This window comes from Herpailurus yagouaroundi, unplaced genomic scaffold (genome assembly GCF_014898765.1).
Source record: "Herpailurus yagouaroundi ecotype Mexico unplaced genomic scaffold, PumYag 29, whole genome shotgun sequence".
Lineage (NCBI taxonomy): Eukaryota > Metazoa > Chordata > Mammalia > Carnivora > Felidae > Herpailurus > Herpailurus yagouaroundi.
The window spans coordinates 109,342,508-109,363,503 of NW_024412377.1; positions in this window are offsets into that span (position 1 = coordinate 109,342,508).

Sequence of the window (20,996 nt, forward strand, 5' to 3'; positions counted from 1 at the left end):
TTCATTGAGGAATGAACTTACACATGCCTTCTCTACATGTCTTGGACTTCTTGCAGCAAGATGGTTTGGTTTCCCAAAGAGGGTCCCAAAAATGAGTATTCCAGGAGACCCAGGGAGAAGATATAAAGCTGATGACTTACCCTCAGATGTGACAGAACGTCACTTCTGCTACCTTTTATTGGTTAAATATCCCAGAAGTCAAGATAAACTTTTAACTCTAATTTTGGATGGGAGAGTGGCAAAGTGACATTGACAAGAGCATATGGGATGAAATATACTTACAGATCATCTTCTGAAAATGCAATCTCCACATCCTCTATGACAAGATGGTCACTGCTTGACAGTTTCCATTTTCACATTTGTTTATAAAATGGGTTTCCAGAAATATAACTGGGTCCATAGCTATTTCACTAGAAATAGTATTATCTAGTGTTTTGTTTTGTTTTTTGGTGGCTTTTGTTTTTGTTGTTGTTTTGTTTTTTTAAGCTCACTATATGATATTCGATCAAGTTCCAGGCAAGGAATGTGAGCAGAAGGGATATACGCATGTTCCAGACCTGTTCTTAAAAGTGAGGCTGCTTGCGGGGCACCTGGGTGGCTCAGTCGGTTAAGTGTCTGACTTCAGCTCAGGTCATGATCTTACGGTCTATGAGTTTGAGCCCCGCGTCGGGCTCTGTGCTGACAGCTCAGAGCCTGGAGCCTGCTTCGGATTCTGTGTCTCCCCTTCTCTCTGCCCCTCCCCTGCTCATGCTCTGTCTCTCTCTGTCTCAAAAATAAATAAAATCATTAAAAAAAAAAGTGAGGCTGCTTTCTCTCTATGGACTTCTCTTACGCTGTGTCCCATAGCTTGAAACTGTTGAAGATCAGAGCAACAGTAGAAGCCCCATTTTAAGAACAGCAGCATCTCCCTACCAGCCTTGAGCTCCAGTCTTGGAATTATCCCGTGGGAGGAAAATAAAATATCCATCTTAATTAAGTCTTTGTATTTATGGGTCTTTCATTATAGTAGCTTGTGCCAACTGTAGATACTGTACTTTCATATACTATTTCCCAAATCCCTGGAGTAACTATATGTTATTGTAGGGCTATTTTTCTGATTGATGCTTAAGTCTTTTAATGTAGGAGATAGAGATAGTGGACAATGGAATGTGTTACTGAACTACAAAGAAAATTACTTATATGCTTACTCTTTTTTTATGTTTATTTTTATTTTTTGAGAGAGAGCGAGAGAGGCAGAGAGACAGAGGGGGACAAAAGTTCCAAAGCAGGCTCCAGGCTCTGAGCTGTCAGCAGACTGCCCAATGCAGGGCTAAAACTCAGGAACCATGAGATAATGACCTGAGCCAAAGTCAGGCACTTAACTGACTATGCTACCCAGGTGCCCCCATATATGCTTACTCTTAAAAAAAAGTGTGAACGTGCTCTATCATGGATAATCTTTCACCTTCTTTTCAGCAATAATAACTTTAAAATTTTGTTGCATTTACTTCTTCCCAGGGGAATAGATGAGTGTGGTTTGTGCAGACAGGCAGAGAAAGGAGTTAAAATGGGAATTATTTTCCATAATAATTCTTAAACTTGAAGATAAGTATAAATTTAAGGAACTGAAAGCTGTGATTTTGTTTCAGCTCTATACAATTGTTATTGCTGGTTCTGTTTATAAAATCTTTGAAACGAATTCTGCTTATGTATAATTTTCACAATTAAAATTTTCTTCAAGAAAGCTAAAATCCTATATGTATTTGTAATTTGTTAATATTTCACCTGTACTTTAATTTTTCCATGTCCAACTTCTCAATTTCTCTGTCAAGGATTTTAGAAAGCAAAGAGCTTTCTTATTTCTTTTTTAATATTATTTATTTATTTATGTGAGAAGAGCTTTCATGACTTCACTGTTGAGGAAAAGAAATCTGTTTATTTGTAACTGTAGGAAAATACATTTTAGAGATACCAGCCTAAATTTTAACATAGGGCATGTAAGCCATAAATATTTCAGTTCAATATGAGAATATTTTAAAATAAGGAATTTTAGGGGTGCTTGGGTGGCTCAGTTGGTTAAGCCTTTGACTTCAGCTCAGGTCATGATCTCACAGTTTGTGAGTTTGAGCCCCGCATCAGGCTCTGTGCTGACACCTCAGAGCCTGGAGCCTGTTTCTGATTCTGTGTCTCCCTCTGTCTCTGTACCCCCCCCCTCTCTCTCTCTCTCTCTCTCTCTCTCTCTCTCTCTCAAAAACAAGTACTACTTGGCAATGAGAAAGAATGAAATCATGCCATTTGAAGCAATGTGGAGGGAAGTGGAGGGTATTATGCTAAGTGAAATAAATCAATCAGAGAAAGACAGATATCATATGTTTTCCCTCATATGTGGATCTTGAGAAACTTAACAGAAGACCACGGGGGAAAGGAACGGTAAAAAAAAAAAAAAGTTACCAACAGAGAGGGAGGGAGGCAAACCATAAGAGACTCTTAAATACAGAGAACAAACTGAGGGTAGATGGGGAGGGGGGGAAGAGGGCGAAATGGGTGATGGTCATAGAAGAGAGCAGTTGTTGGGATGAGCACTGGGTGTTGTATGTAAGCAATGAACCACGGGAACCTACCCCAAAACCAAGAGCACGCTTTACACACTGTATGTTAGCCAATTTGACTTTAAACTATATTTTTTTAAATATTTATATTTAAACTATATATTTTTTAAAAAAATTAAAAAAATGGTAATGTCAAGAGAACTGTTTTATTCCTTGGACTTCTGAGTATACACATCAAATTAACAAAGAAGTATCACTATATGCATTCCATTTTGTATGCAGCTTATACCTACTCTAATTTTCCCTGTCACAAACATAAAAGCCAGCTAGCTAGCTAGCTCCCAATAAATTGTACTTATTAGTCCTTTTGGCCAAAGCATGTAATTTAGTTGATTCCAGATTAGAGAGGTAGAGCAGGATGTCTAACCACAATGTGAGGGCGCTGGCAACTTGTATAGCAATGGCAAGGATCGCAGGAACTTTGCAAAACTGGGACTACTTTTTTGTGATCAATCTATTCTTCCTCTTCTCTCACCTTTCCCCTTCCAGCACTATTAAGATTTGAGATACTTTCATTCTTTTCTGTTACCAGGGTTTTCTTTCTTGTTTCACTGTTTGTTTTATCGCTTTATTGTGCTATAATTGATATACAAAGAAATGCCCATATTCAATGTGTATAATTTGATGAATTTAGATGAATATGCAAACATTCATGACAACATGACCACAACCAACATAATAGACATATCCAGCAACTCTCAAAGTTTCTGTGGATTCTTTTTCTTATTCTAATAGTAAGAACACTTAACATTAGATCTATCCACTTAAAAATTTTGAAATATATAATACCATCAAGTTTGCTCTCCAAAACTTATGTCAAGAAATGTGCATGGAGGGGCACCTGGGTGGCTCAGTCGGTTAAGCGGCCGACTTCGGCTCAGGTCATGATCTCGTGGCCCAAGAGTTCGAGCCCCGCGTCGGGCTCTGTGCTGACAGCTCAGAGCCTGGAGCCTGTTTCAGATTCTGTGTCTCCCTCTCTCTGACCCTCCCCCGTTCATGCTCTGTCTCTCTCTGTCTCAAAAATAAATAAATGTTAAAAAAAAAAAGAAATTGTATTCCCTCTGGGAATAAGTGTCATAGGATACACATTTTTCTGTGAGGAATTAATAGATACCGATCCATCATTTCCTAGCACTCAGAGTTGCTCCAGAGAAAGCCCTCCCCTAGCATTTTTAATCATTGAACTACTAATATATACTTCAAGCTCTGAGAACTTCAGGTCAGGACCCAAGATGTTTCTACAAACACAGTTGGAAAAAAGGCTTAGAACAAACAGACTTGTTTTACTTCGTCCTATTATAAAAACCAGAATCTATAGATTGTTAGCTGAATAATGGGAACATTTGGGGACTACTCTTCTCCTTATTTCCTGATACCCATATATCTTGGATAAAGTTCACATGTCATCACTTTTATTTAATTTTTAATAAAAATATTTACTGCCTAAGACTTGCCCTTACTTTCCTAAGCTTTCTTTCCCCTGAATTAAGTTTTCCTGTATTTAGAAAGGTATTATTTAGTAGTCTTAAATAGAAGTAAAACACCTTAGAAAAGAGAAACCAAAATATAAAGCATTTCTAGGACTCCTTTCTGCTCTTCCCAAGTCCCTATTTAAATAAAGAACGTCACAGGAATTGCTCTTAGAATAGTCTCTTCTTCCATCTACACTGTCACAGTACATTTGTTCTGTTCTGAAATTTGGAGGTGCACAGCGACCTAGGAAGTGTGAGGTAATAGTCTTTCCTATTTCCAATCCTGATATTTGCTGTCTCACCTCACGGTTGTTCTTTCCTTTCAGGACCAGGCCCAGCAATCTGTAACTAACTATAGAAGCTACTACATGCACAGGGATTAAGTGTTATCTTCCAAGGTCAATGTGTAGTTATACTCTTAGTAGAATTTCCTCTTTCAATTGTATTTTATCTGATCATCTGGGAGAAGAAGAACTGAGATTTGTCTTGTGTTTTTAATTATTAATTTTTATTCTCCATCTATATTCTCATCTTTCTATGTCTACAGACTAGTTTTTAAAAATAAATGTGTCTTCCATTTGGTGCTTCCCTATCTGTGGTTATGGAAAACCATCTGCTTTAGCTGGTTTCTGCAAGAAAGTTTCACCAAAATTAGAAAAATTTTACCTTGGCAAACTGCACACAAAGTCTATCATGTTATAGTCCCAGAATCCTCTAGAGGAACTGAAAGCATGGTACTAATTAAGACTGAGTTGGTTCTTACATTGAGTCAAGATTTTGGAAATATATTTTATCAGCCTTCACAGTTGAAAAACTTCACTATATATGATATACCTGCTTTAAGCAATCACCAATTTGGCTTCAGAGTTTGCAGAAGTTTTGCCAACTCTGTGTCTAAAACTTATTTTGTTCGTACTGTATGTGAACTTAGCTTATCCTATTGGAAAATAGAACATTTAAAGTATCAAGGGAAGAATAAATGATTATTTTTTAGGGAAAAAGCACATATAATTGGGAAAAACATTTACATGACACGAACTGGGCTGATTTTTATGAGTTTACAAAGGTAATCTTTTTTTCTTTGCACAAGAGTTTCTTGCAGTATTATTACGATTAAAAATATCTCATGTCAGTTTCTCCACTAAAAGAGAATTATATTATTATAATTTCTGGGTACATTTTGAAGAGTTCAATTTTTAATGGCAAACCAAAATGAAAAGGCTTTCAATTACATATGGCAAAAATGTAGAAAATGTATACTAAAATAAAAACACTTGTAAAACTCACAGAAATGGGGAAAATAGACAAGTGGTGATATACCGCTGTATATAACTCCAAGCACAGACCCTAAAATAATCACTTGTGGCCTGTAAGAGTCAATATAATTACTTCCTTCGAACCATTATCCAGAGGAAGGAAAGGGAAATACTTCACTCCTGTCAACTCCTAATGGAGCAGAAAGCTTAAGCTGGACACTGGGTTGTGAAGCAAGTAATGTTCTCTGTAATTCCAACAACTAAAATGGTTACCTTTTCACAATGCTAAAAGAGGAACGGCAATAATATAATAAGGTATTGTGTTGCATTATTAATAATTATTCCTACCATTAGTGAAAATGCCAGGCAAAAACTGGAAATCCTGTTTTTCCTTCTTATAGGCCAAAACTTCCTCCTTAATTCATTTTTCTCCTTTATCAGCTACTCCTAAAACAAATGACCTTGATATGTTAAATGGTAGTTTCAAGCATGGAAGAGACGGGAGATCTAAGAAAAGAGAATTGTGGCTTTTAGACAAACACATGTCAGTAGTATAGTTAGCTTAGGAAAGAATAAGTTTTTAATTAATCAGTACAACGTGAAAACATTGTATTCATTTCATCTTTATGTTATTCATTGAAAGTTGAGTATTCAAACATAGCACGGTTACAAATGACAGAAATACCTGGCGTGGTGAGATAAGCTGTTATCTTCTTATGATTACCAGCCCTGCCACTAATTCTGCATCACTGAACATAAATACCTTTTCAGCATAACCTCTCCACTGTCTTTTTAGGGAGAAATACCTCAGTTTGGTTGTGCTTTCTTAGTGAGTCTCTGGAATGCACCAACAAGAGGCCGAAATTACAGGTATAGTTCTATTTGGGTTCATACTTCTTTGATAATAAAGAATCCAAGCAGACGAATGAATACTTAAGAATCCTTTGGCACAATCCTGACCTCTCTGCCTGAGTTCAGGCCTTCTAATTCATCACATGAGAGAGAAAATTGCCTTGAAAACTCTCAATGTCACTGACCTTTATGAACCTAATAACAAAAACTAGTGAATTGCTCATCGATACAGAGAAGATCCTCATTTCACCGATGGTACAACTGCCCAATAAAACTTCCTTTAGAAAGCTTATGTTTCCTGTTTAAACTCTTTAGCTGCAGAGGATTTCAGGTAGGTCTCCAACTTCTCTGGTCATTGTTTTCCACATAGACTTCTATCAACCCAAGTTTGCACAGTTAAAGCCTTGATTAATGCACAGGGTGAAAAAGGCTCTCTCATCCATGTGCTGAGAGCTGACAGGTTCTGTGACAACATCATAAGCAGGAACTGTTTGGACAATCAGTCACTGCAAGGCCACCTGAAAGTTTGGCCATTTACGAAGAAATGAAAACTGACATAGAATGGGCAACTCATCCTAAAATCATATTTGGGAAAATAGTTCTGATGCGTGTCTCATTGGAAACAGAAAGCTTTTAAAATTATTCCCCCTGTGACACTTTCTGTAAGCTACAAATTTCACCGTTTTTCACCAAAGTTAAGTGGATCTGAACTGATATTGCCTTATCTGGTTCTTCTTGTAAATCTATTTTATTCAATACTTCTATGAAGCAACAACTGTAGGAGTTTCAGGGAGACAGTGGGGAAAAAAAAGAGAATGGGAGAAATAATGGGGAAAACAACAAGCAATAAGCAGATAACTAAATATCACATAATTCCAGACAGAGATGAATTCAGATAGAGACAGATTTCAGGGACAAACAGTATAAAATAAGTCAAGGCAATGGAATGTGTACTATGTGTGTACATGTGTGAACACCAGGCTGTCTTGAAAAAGTATCAAGCAAAGACATCGATGAAGAAAAGGAGCCAGCCGTGCAAAGATCTGAGTGAGTTGTGTTATAGACAGAGGGAATAGCAAATGCAAACAGCAAACCGCGGTCACCTTGCTTGAAGGTTAAATGAAATATAACCTATTTCCTTGACAGCTAAGTCTATATAAATAACACGAGCCTAGTAAAATTGCCTAAGGTTCTGAAAGTGAAACTAGTTTCTGTCTCCCTGGTGTTAAGTCACACCACACTAAGAAGCCAAACAGGGGGAAAACATGGTATTGGAAGCAATGTGCTTTGCAAAGTTCACATGGTATTGTTTTTAATGTGTTGATGGAAAAACCAGGTTGCCTTTCTTTACTAACTGCTCTTTCATTACTACATATTTGGCTCTAGAGATTTTTCCCGATCTGTCATTCTCTGTCTTTGAAAATGAAAACCTTGGAGGATTCAACACCATTAATCTGTTTTTTTTTTCATTAATCTGTTGAGTTATTAAAAAGGCACATTGTTCCTCTTCACTTAAAATAAAGCATTTATGTTACTTGGGAAGAACTCTTTGACACTAACTGTCACTGTATAAATAATAGATATACCACTCCAGAAAGCAGTCAGAAAAACTGACATTTGCCTCTTATCAGGTTTTGATGCAAGACCAAAATGGAATTGTGTGTATATAATTACATGTTGCAGAGCAGTTAATGTACTCACTATTATTCTCTGAGCTTCTAAAGGACCAAATGTCTATTCTCTGAATTTACTGGAATTAAGATTTACACATTCCTGTAGTCAAAATGATTTGGAATCACAACAGGAATAAAAGAGATGTTCAGAAATAATACTTACAGCTTCATAATTAAATTCTCTGCTAAGGGAGTACTCTTTGAAACACGCATATTGGTGTTTGGCCAAGAAAATACTCCTGATGGCAATAAGTGGGTGTTTCTAAAGCTGATTTCAAATAGAGTTTTGAAAAGGTGGCTGTAAACATTAGAAACTGTATTGTTCAGAAGCAATATAAAAACTACTTTGGAAATGATGTAAATGTACTAGGTAGAGTGGGAGCTTTTAAAGATTGATGTATGTATGAAATGATAACTTGAAGGGAAATTTATGGTTACGTTATGTAAAAATTAAAAACCTCATTCTCAAAGAAACGTTACAGGGTAATTTCAGAAAGATTCCAAAGTGTTTAGAGGAATAGAATTTGTTCATTTTTCCCCCCAAATCTGCTAGAAATTTGTTTTAAAGAATATTCCCCTTCACTTTATTCCTTCCTCATAAATTTCAAGTACTCCAGTAAATTTCATAGAAGCAGTTCCTAAAAGATTTTCTCTCCAGAGAACATAAGGATCCCAAGCCAGAGGGAGAAAAATAATGAGATGCAGATATAGTAGGACTCAGGGGAAGCTTAACAGGTTCTTTCCTTTTTTCCTCTTTTCCCTTCTGGCAGTAAGGGTGGGAACCACTGTGGGAAAATGTGGATGGGCTCACATGCATGCTAGTGGGTATATTTACACACACTTAAGTGCTCAGAGGTGATGTAGAGGTGAATTTGAGCCTCAGAGCTGAGCACGGGGACAAAGTCTACTTTATTAGACTAATTGGAAGGATATCAAATAAGCTTGGCCGTCTAACAAGAGGAGGTGCGCTCCATCCATTTGGAGGAGATGGTGAAGAAAAGCTGACTGTTGCTAGACAAGTCAAGTTTTTACACACAATCTTTGCAAGCTGACTTCAGGGGAATCATTTGCACAGTTTAACGGAGAGAGAGGGTGCTGTGTTAAATATATGTCTTTATGTCATTTAATACTCTTTTTTCCCTGCAAAATACAGTTAGGCATTTGTTATGATTAATCTGCAATCTTTTTTGGTCATTCTGAAGATTCCCAGTTACTGATTCTGGGCACAGTGTGACATTTACCTGAGCAGACAGGAGAGTATCACTAGAAGATGCGAAAGGGGATGTAGGTGCCTACGGATTACTATGAATGTAGAGAAGAGCACAGTGTGGAGAAAAAGGGAGAAGCCAGAGACCTTTCCCCTCATTCAGGAGCCCACATGATTCCTAAAGCCAGCTACCACTGGCAGAGAATTCCATCTCCAAGTTACCCTTAAGATGCAAGCCACTGCCCCCCATCTTTGTGGTTAGCAAGAGCCTGGGGTATGGAGGGGGGAGTCTTTTCTTGTTTAACATTAAATGGTGCTTTATAAACTAAGAATGAATGTCAGCACTATTTGGGTTTTTAAAAAAATGATGGAACTGGTCAGAGAGGACCTCAGTCCACCAACATCACTGTAACAATGGAAAATCCTGACGAGGCTGGATGCTGCATGACTTGTGTGCTCAACCTGAAGTTTATACATGCCTGTGAGCCTCGATCTTCTAATGACCAGTAAAGTGCTTTTGTTTCCATGATCATACTACAGTGATGGCAAAGTAAGAATTCCCCCAATGATCAATTATTACCTCAAGTGTCTACGTAATCTTTAGTACCAGGATGGATAGCCTTTTTCTGGTGACAAAAGGACATCGTCAGTGATGTCATCTGATGCACTGCAGTTGATACGTTATCTGGCCCACAGGTCAGAACTGGATAGAAGGGTTGGTTTCAACTGAACTTGAAACATTAACCAAGGCTTATGAGGTCCAAAGCTACATGTGAATCACAATTTAGGGGAACTGCTTTGCTTTGTTTATCCTTTGTCCAGGAAGGTAGAATACAGGTAGGCCAAAGGAATCTATCAGAACACTTTCCATTCCACAAACAGAGCAAAAATAAGAAACGGGTATGCTGAAAATCTGAGTTTGAGTCCTGGTTGCATCACTTACTCTCTTCATTAGGATCACAGTAGAGTGTATAATTTAATATATGATGGTTTAAGTGAAAGATGCCAAGATGGATTGTATTTTATGTTTTGTCTTGTCTTTTATGTCCTAAATTCATTCTCTTTCTCCCTCTCCCACCTCTTTCTCTCTCTTTTCTCTCTTCTCCCTCATCCCTTCTCTTCATCTCTATCAGTGGGTCATAGCTGGTATAAGCATTTCTGGTTCCATGTTTCAACTCTACAGACCCAATTTGGCCCTCCAGTATAAATGGTAACTAGACTTGGGAAAAGGTACTTAAGATCAAATCTCTATTTTAGCCTTATCAATAGTAATGCTGGTATCTTGGTCTCCATATGTCTGTTAAATATGCCTATTTCTTCATTGACCCCATCTCAAATTGCAGGAAGAGACAAGGTGTGATTGATTACCAGCCCAAATCCCAGTATCTGTGTGTGGTGATGCTGGGTTGGGAGAAGCCCTGTTGAGCATGGCACTTTCAGATAAAGTTTTCCTAGTACATTAGCTTCTGTTAGCAAAACCTGTTGACTAACTCCTCAGCAAATTGTTGTTCCTTTTCTCCCCCTTTCCACTTTTCACTAACCATGTCAAAGGGCATAATTATTGAAGCAGGGAGTGGGGAGAGGTTTGAGCCATCTGAGCAATGTGTAACACAGAATGTGTTTAAAGGCAATAGGACACATTCCTTAAATCAACAAACTGAATTCCTCCCAAATACTGGCCTTCTTTTGGTACTGACTGTAAAAGCTGCAATGTGATAGTTAAGTGAATGGCCCATTGTTTTTCTTCACTTCATCAAATGTTCTGTAAATTACATACGGGGGACAACATTAATTTATAAGTAAGGTACCATTAAATGAGTGTGTGTGTGTGTGTGTGTGTGTGTGTGTGTGTGTGTGTGTTCTCAAGCTCTGAGGTCTATTTGCCAATTGCCTCATCTGTAAGAGAATAATCCAGGGAGCCATGTTGTCTCATTGCATTAACTAGTCAAATAAATAAGGTATCCAGAAAGGGAGCATATGTACTCCCTCTAGATTACTAAACTTATTCTGATATAAGGTGTCATTTCAAAGATCGGCAGCTAAGAACCAGAAAGTAGTATATAATTCCTCAGATTTTGGTGATCTGAGATCCACCCCCACCATAAATTGCCTGTAGTTTGCTTTCTTGATGGCTCCTCCAACAAGTGGAGCTGGCATTAATGCTAATGCACAAGGGGTAGGGACTCCCTTTCTCATTACAGATGTGCCTAAGATTTAGGTTATTAATCAGGGCGATAAACAATATTCCACTACTTCCTACAGTAAGATTTTAGGGGCCATCTTTTTAAAATGCACCACTTTAGGGGCGCCTGGGTGGCGCAGTCGGTTGAGCGTCCGACTTCAGCCAGGTCACGATCTCGCAGTCCGTGAGTTCGAGCCCCGCGTCAGGCTCTGGGCTGATGGCTCAGAGCCTGGAGCCTGTTTCCGATTCTGTGTCTCCCTCTCTCTCTGCCCCTCCCCCGTTCATGCTCTGTCTCTCTCTGTCCCAAAAATAAATAAACGTTGAAAAAAAAAATGCACCACTTTATACACCTTCTTTCCTTAAGATAAAAGTTGTAAACTAGTGGTCCCTGGGCTGAACTTAACTGACAGAATAGCTGACTCATTTCTAAAATTAAACACTATTTTTTGAGCTAACTATAGATTCATATATGAATCTGTTGTGAGAAAGAGAGAGACATCTTACATACTTTAAACCCAGTTTCTCCCAGTAGTCACATCTTGCAAAACAATAGAAAAGTATCTCAACCAGGATATTGATATTGCTACAATCTACCAATCTCATCCACAGACTTGTGGATAATTTTAACTCAAATCATGTTGTACATATGATTATCAGCTAATATTTACAAATTTACGTAACAGTGGGGTACCTGGGTGGCTTAGTCAGTTAAGTGTCTGACTCTTGATCTCGGCTCAGGGCACGATATCATGGTTTCTGAGTTCGAGTCCCACGTTGGGCTCTGTGCTGACAGTGCAGAGCCTGCCTGGAATTCTCTTTCTCCCCCTCTCTCTACCCCTACTCTGCTCATTCTCTATTTTTTTCTCTTTCTCAAAATAAATCAATAACACTTAAAATTTTACATAATAGTATGGATTTAAATCATCTCAAAATTGGGCCTGCATTCTACATATAACATTAGGCTAGAACTGAACAGCATTTTTATTAGCCAACATAAATTCTTCATTCGGTACCAGTCCTCACCTACCCCAGGTGTTTCCTTAATAGGTAGCCCAACTCATGTATTTATGTTCCTATGAACGTCCCCCTTGTAACCTGGGATGCATCTAATCCTCTATTAGCAAGTCTGTACCCAGTGTGCTAAACCTTGTCAGATATCCAGCAGAGGGCACTCCATCCCTGCCTCTGTTCAACTGTAGCTGGGAAGACTGAAGGTACCATTAGGCCTCTGAACAGTGAATAAATGGAGTCCTTAGCGAAAGAGGCCAGATATTTCTCAATGGAATAATGTCACCAGATGAAATGAAATGAAATAATAATTTGAGATTATACGTCAAATGAAATTTTTTTATTTCTAGTCCTGACTTTTCCCTGAGTCTCCAAAATATTCAACAACCTATTTGATATCTCGACTTGGAAATTTAACATGTCTAAACTTAACATACCAAAACTGGACCATTTGTTACCTTTCTCCTAAACCTCAGAGTCCTCATTTCAGTAACAAGTTCCACCATGTAACTACTTGTTCAAGCCAAAGACATGGAAATCTACCTTGGTTCATCCCTTTACCTCAAACCAACCTAACTTCCCTTCATATCAAGTTCATCTGTAACTCTTATTGGTTGTGTCTCCAAAATAGATCTTTAATCTACTAACCATCAAGTCCAGCCTATCATGATCTCTCACCTGGATTAATGCACCAACTTCCTACCCGGTCCATCTGTTTCCATTTTTGCCCCTTTAAAACTCCATTCTATAGACATTTTTTCAGATGGCAAACAGACATGTGAGAGGATACTCAAAATTATTCATCATCAGGGAAATATAAATCAAAACTATAATAAGATATCACCACACCTTTCAGAATGACTGAATTCAACAACACAAGAAACAACAAGTGAAAGGGGAACCCTTTTACACTGTTGATGGGAGGGCAAACTGGTGCAGCCACTTTGGAAAACAGTATAGAGGTCCCTCAATAAGTTAAAATTACAACCACCCTACAATGCAGCAATTGCAGTACTATGTATTTAACCAAAGGATACACAAATACTGATTCAAAGGGACACCTGCACCCTGATGTTCAAAGCAGCATTACCAACAACAGCCAAATTATGCAAAGAGCCCAAATGTCCACCAACTGACGAATGGATAAAGAAGATGTGGTGATATATAGCCCCCCCCAAACACGCACCCCCCCACCCCCCCACACACACAATGGAATATTACTCAGCCATCAAAAAGAATGAAATCTTGCCATTTGCAATGACATGGATGGAGCTAGAGAGTATTATGTTAAGTGAAATAAATCAGTCAGAAAGCGACAAATACCATATAATTTCATTTATGTGGAATTTAAGAAACAAAACAGATGAACATAGGTTAAGGGGGGAAAAAGGAAGCACATCAGAAGAAACTCTTAACAATAGAGAACAAACTGAGGGTTGATGGAGGGGAGGTGGGCGAGGTATGGGCTAAATGGGTGATAGGTATTAAGGTGGGCACTTGTTGGGATGAGCACTGGTGTTTTATGTAAGTTATGAATCAATGAATTCTACTTCTGAAACCAATATTACACTGCATGTTACCTAACTAGAATTTAAATAAAAAATTTGAAGAAAAAAATAACAGTCAGAAGAAAAAGATTTGTATAGACAAGAAAATGAAGAATGAAAATCAGGATCACTTCAGCAACATCTTTAAAGAGCAGAAAGGAAAAAAAAAAACTTATCAAACTAAAATTCTATACCCTCCAAAAATATGTTTCAAAAATAATCCAAAATAACAATCTAAAAGAAAGAAGAAATGAAAAAAGAATTAACTAAAATGATAAAATAGACAACTGTGTGACTCCAACATAATTATAGCATTAATCATATTAAATGTAATTTTTAATACTCCCCAATTAAGAGGCAGAGGTGTTGAATTAGATATAAAAGGAAGACCCAATTAGCTGTCTATAAGAAATCAGTTACATATAAAGATACGAACAAAGGTAAAGAATGGAAACATATATGCCAAACTGTTAAAAAAGAGTAAGTTTAATTATTTCATATAAGACAGTACAATTCACAGTAGTTAATGGTAAGAGGGAAAAGAAGGTAATCTCATGATAAATTTATCGGTTTATTAGGAGGACCTAACAGTTGTAAATGTTTATTGGGAAAATGACAGTGCTGCAATATATATGAATCAAAACCTGATAGAACTGCAATGAGAAAGAGACAAGTCTAGAATTATAGCTACATACTTTAACACTCCACTCTGAATACTGATAGAGTACAGAGTGGAGTATATTTGATCAACACTCTCAACCAAAGTGATCTAGAACGTTCAACCAAATAACAGCAAAATACGTTCTTTTCAAGTGCACATGGAATATTTATCAAGATAGACCATACACACAGTCATAAAATAATTCTGTATGAACATAAAAGGATCCAAACATGCCAAATACATTACTTATTACAATGGAGATCAATTAAATATCAGTAACTTTAAAAATTGGAAGATCTAAAATATTTGAAAAGTATGCATTACTAATTATAGATCAAAAAGAAACCAGAAGGGAAATAGGAAGTATTTTGAGCTGAAAAAAAAAAAATGAAAACTTGAAGTACTAAAATTTATGGTGTGCAGATTCAGGAATGTTTACAAGGGAATTTTGATAAGTTCTTCTATTATGTAAGTAGACAAGTTTAAAATGAATGACCTAAGCTTCCAATTTAAGAACCAAAAAAGAAGAAAAAAAGACAAATTAAATCTAACCTATGGAGGAATAATCAATGAAAGAACACCAAATTAAACACAAAGAACAGAAAACAAGGGCATGGAAAATAGAAAAAAACAAAACAGAGCAAGTCAATGAAATCAAAGCTGTTTCTTTGTAACAATATATAAAACCTGATAAATGTGTAGGCAGACCAATCAGGAAATAAAGAGAGAAACAATACCAATATTAGAAATGAAAAGAATAACCACTACAGATTTTACAGATATTAAATTGATCATGAGGGGACTTTAAGGACACCTTTCCCAATAAATTTGAACAATTTAAATGCAATAGACCAATTCCTTGAAAGACACAAACTATTAAATCTAAATAGCCTTATATCTCTCAAAGAAATGGAATATATATTTGAAAATATTCCTACAAAGGAAATTCCTAATACAGACATCACAGGTAAATTCAGTGAAATATTTAAAGGAAAAAATTACTTCTATACAAGTCTTTTCAGAAAATAGAAAAGGAGAGAATACTTCTCATCTAATTTTATGAGACCAATATTACCCTGATTAAAAAAATTAAAACAATTATAAGAAAATGATAGGACTGCATCTGTGACCTAAGATACAAATATTCTTAAAATTTTATCCAGTATAATCCAACAATGTATTAAAAAATAGTATATTCTGATCAAGTGGGATCAACCTAATAAGGTTAAGTTTGGTTTAGCATTTAAAATTTTCTATATTTCATCATATTAACATTTTTTTTAAAAAGCCATGACTATTTCAATTGTTTTAAAAAAATCACTTGACAAAATCTAACATCCATTAATGATTACAACTCTCAAAGCACTAGGAATAGAAATGAACTTGATCAATGTAGTAAAGGATATCTATATTAACATCATCCTTAAATGTAAAATAATGGATGCTTTTCCCCTAATATTACGACCAAACAAGAATAACTGTTGTCACCACTTCTACTGTACTACATTGTACTGGAAGCACTACCCAGGGCAATAAGACAACTACTGCAAAGAAAGGAGACAGAGGAGGGAGACAAAGAGAGAAGAGGAAAGAAAGAACAAAAAAGAAAAAGATAAACAAAGAAACAAAAAGATATACAGAATGGAAAAGGAAATAAAAAACAGATAGATGACCTAATAGTCTATGTAGAAAAGCTTAGCTAATTAAAAATCTGTAAAGCTAAGAAGTAAATTTAGAATGTTTACAAGATTAAAAATCAATATACAAGGGGTGTCAGGGTGGCTCAGTCGGTTGAGCATCCGACTTCAGCTCACGATCTCAAGGTTTGTGGGTTCGAGTCCTGCATCAGGGTCTATGCTGATAGCTCAGAGCCTGGAGCTTCAGATTCTGTGTTTTCCTCTCTCTCTGCCCCTCACCCGTGCTTACTCACTCGCTATTTCTCTCTCTTTCAAGAATAAATAAACATTTAAAAAATGTAAAAAAAAAAGTCACTATACAAAAATCAAATTTATTTCTATAGCAACAAAAAAAATGAAATAAAATACACTTCAAAATTGGATCAAACACTGAACAATCAGGAATAAATCTGATTTCAAACTTCCAAGATTTATATGCAGAAAACCATAAAACATTTCTAAGTGAAATTAAGCAAGGGAATAAAATGAGATATATACTATGTTTATGAATTGAAAGATTCAATATTGTTATGCCACCAATCATCCTCAAATTATCTCTAGATTAGAAATAGCCTTTTAGAAAAAAATTAAGGTTTACTTATTTTGAGAGAGAGACAGAGTGTATATGAGCATGCATGCGAGCAGGGGAGGGGCAGAGAGACCAGGGGAGAGAAAATCCCCAGGAGGCTCCACATTGTAAATGAACAGCACCATGTAAGATCATGTGAGATCATGATCTGAGCCAAAATGCTTAACCAACTGAGCCCCCCAGATGCCCCAAAATTAGATAATCTTTTTTTTTTTTTTTTTTACTGTTTATTTATTTTAGAGAAAGAGACAGACAGAGCTCAAGGGGGGGAGGAGCAGAGAAAGAGAGGAAGACAAAGAATTGGAAGCAGGCTCCAGGCTCTGAGCTATCTATCCGCACAGAGACTGAAGTGGGGCTCGAATCCACTAATTGTGAGATCATGAGCTGAGCCAAAGTCTGACGCTTAACGAAATGAGCCACCCAGGCATCCTTCAAAATTAGAAACAATTTTAAACAAAATATTAGCATTTTCTTTCTGTAGAGACTGATACTCTAATTCTAAAATTAATAAGAAATGCAGAACACAATGATCCAAAATGTTGATACAGAAAAACAAAGTTGAAGGACTCATAAAACCCTGATTTTAAGACTTAACATAAAGCTACAATAAATACACCCTATCACACTGGCATAAAAATACACACATAGATTAACCAAACAGTATAATTTTGAAATAGACCTATACATATATAGGCAAACTATTTTCCATGAAATTTCTAAGAGATTTTGATGGGAATTGGTAATTATTTCAATCAGTGGTTTTACAAACATATGCAGAAAAACAAAACAAAACAGAACAGAACAAAAACCTTTCAAACTTTACCTGACTCTGTATACAAAAATGTACTCAAAATGGGTAACACATTTAAAGGGAAAAAACTATAAAATATCCAGAAGGAAAACTAGGAGAAATCCTTGGTAACCATGGTTTTGGAAAAATGTTTTCTACATAGGAAATCAAAGCCATCAACTATATTAGAATAGTTTTTTTTTTTTCCTTCTGAAATAGTTTCTCCTGAAAACAACCATTTTTAAAAATCAAAGGGCAAGGCACAAACTAAGGAAAATATTTGCAGAACACATATCTGATACAGTGCTTATACTCTACTATGTTAATGACTGTCAAAGTCAGTGATAAGAAGAAAAACAACAAAAGAAATTTGCAAAATACTTTTACATATTACCAAAGAAGGCATACAGATGGCCAATAAGCATATGAAAAGATGCTCAAATGCATTAGTCATCAGGGAAATGCAAACAAAACCAAAGTGAGACAGTGGTACACACCCATTATAAGGGCTAGAACTAGAAGACCTAACCATACCAAGTGTTGACAGGAATGCGGAACCACTGAAAATCTCAAGTACTGTTGATGGAAATGTAAAACTACAATTATAGAAGAGTTTGTCCCTTCTTTCAAAGTTAAAAATACATCCACTGTACAAGTCTACTTTAAAGTATTTATTCAGCCAAGAGAAATGAAAGCATGTGTCCACACAAAGAAGTGGTTAATGAAAGAAAACAGATTAACATATACAGAGTATATGATTCAATTCCATAAAATTCTAGAAAATGCAAACAACCATAATTGTAGGCATAGCATTTGCCAAAGAACAAAGATGGGTGGGTAGCAGGGGGGATTTGTCGGATTACAAAGTGGCATGAGAAAACTTTTTAGGGTAATAGATATGTTAATTTACTGACTGTAGTGAGGGTTTTACAGTGTGCAAATAGGTTACGCTCATGAAATGTTATACCTTAAATATGTGGCAGTGGACTGTGTTATTTAAACCACAGTAAGACTGTTAAAAAGAGTAAACCATAACTGAACATCTGGTAAAACAAGTGGCCCCACTCTTCAGTTCCATCTTCTTGAAACAAACTGTATCTTTAACTGACCAAATGAAGGATCACATGAGAAAGCCATCTTACATGTTATCATTTTATGAGCTTTTAGTGTATGTCAGGAACTCTTCTAAGTATTTCTCATAGATTAAGTCTTAATCTTTATAATACCTGATGAGGTAAATTCTATCATTACCTTCTCATATTTTATTATTAAATTGTACTATTAACTTCCCCCAATTTTTAACTGACCTGTTCAAAATCACAGAAGGAGAGAGACTGGGATTAAATATAGACACTCATACACTTAGTAACAACACTTGATTTCCTTAGGGTGGCAGAGAGCAGTATTATGCTTCAAGTAATGCGTTGAAGCAGAATGCTTATCACAAAACCACTGTCCGATCATAAGCCTTTAAAAACTGAGCAGGAACCACTGCTTCTTTTCTTTAAATAAAAGATGTCTTTACAATGATGACAGTCCTGGAGCCCAGGAGAGATCAGGGCAAGATCCTGCATCCTGCCAGCAAGAAAGGATGAGCAAGCAAAGCTGATTCTTGCTGTAAATTGTTAACAGAGTCCCAGCTGTTGACATAAGGTCTCTCCTGCCAGTCATTTATGTCAGTACTGTTGAGGGAAGAAAGTGAAAATGAAACAGACAAAGGTTCGGTATTAAAGAAATAGGTGTCAAGAGAAGAGTAGGAATGAGTATAGGCAGATGTTTATGGGCTGTAACACTAGAGTTGGCTTAGTACAAGTAACTTAAGAAGGAACGGGATGGTAAATAGGAGTATATTGACTCTCTTAGTTCAATTTATTTTCATCCAAAAATTCTCTAGGTATCCCTAGTGTGTAACTAAGTTTGGGAATCAACTATGACAGTCAACTCCTATATTTTATATTTGAAGAAAAAGGAGTTCATAGGGCCAAGTAACTTGGTAAGTCATCTCAAACTAGGTCAAGACCCCCAATTTGTAGATTTTCAACCAAAGACAACTTATCGGACATTGACACATCACTGTGAATGAGTTTGAAATCCTTCTTCATGACAGGCTTTTTTATAGAAAGAGCATAGACATGATAAAGTCTGGAGCCATAAAAGGGTTAACTCCATACCTAAACCTCCTATATTCACTATCAAGCTGAGGACTGGGATGCTAGTCTGTACACGTTTCCCAACCTCTCTGTGATAAAACTAACAGCAAGAGAAACTTGAGAACTGTTTTCTTATACTGTAGAGATCATCGTTATAGGTAAGTTTTTTTAATATGAAATTTATTGTCAAATTGGTTTCCATACAATACCCAGTGCTCATCCCAACAGGTGCCCTCCTCAATGCCCATCACCTACCCTCCCCTCCCTCCCCTGCCCCGTCAGCCCTCAGTTTATTCTCAGTTTTTAAGAGTCTCTTATGGTTTGGCTCCCTCCCTCTCTAACCTTTTTTTTTTTTCCCTTCCCCTCCCCCTTGGTCTTCTGTTAAGTTTCTCAGGATCCACATAAGAGTGAAACCATATGGTATCTGTCTTTCTCTGTATGGCTTATTTCACTTAGCATCACACTCTCCAGTTCCATCCACGTTGCTACAAAGGGCCATATTTCATTCTTTCTCATTGCCACGTAGTACTCCATTGTGTATATAAACCACAATTTCTTTATCCATTCATCAGTTGATGGACATTTAGGCTCTTTCCATAATTCGGCTATTGTTGAAAGTGCTACCATAAACATTGGGGTACAAGTGCCCCTATGCATCAGCACTCCTGTATCCCTTGGGTAAATTCCTAGCAGTGCTATTGCTGGGTCATAGGGTAGGTCTATTTTTAATTTTTTGAGGTACCTCCACCCTGTTTTCCAGAGGGGCTGCACCAATTTGCATTCCCACCAACAGTGCAAGAGGGTTCCCGTTTCTCCACATCCTCGCCAGCATCTATAGTCTCCTGATTTGTTCATTTTAGCCACTCTGACCGGCGTGAGGTGATATGTCAGTGTGGTTTTGATTTGTATTTCCCTGATGAGGAGTGATGTTGAGTATCTTTTCATGTGCCTTTGGCCATCTGGATGCCTTCTTTAGAGACATTATAGATAAGTTTAAATAAGAAAGGTACTTTGTTCAAATGTCACCTCATTTACCAACACAATTTCTCTTTTATCTTCTAAAGACTAAGGCAAAACTTCCCACCAAAGACAGAATGCCACTAGATATTAGTATCTCAGTTAGACAGATCTTGGAAGACAAATAAATGACAGTGATTAGTTCCCTATAGAGTTGTGAGCCAGAATCTGTGAATGGAGTCATCACTGTATTCTCACTAATATTCTTCCTGTGCCCTGTGGCCATAACTGAGGCTACACGTTGCTATTGTGACTATTTCAGGCCTTTCCTACCTACTACTTAAAAACAAAAGTAGTACCACCTTAGGTTAAGACTTCATAAGTTTTT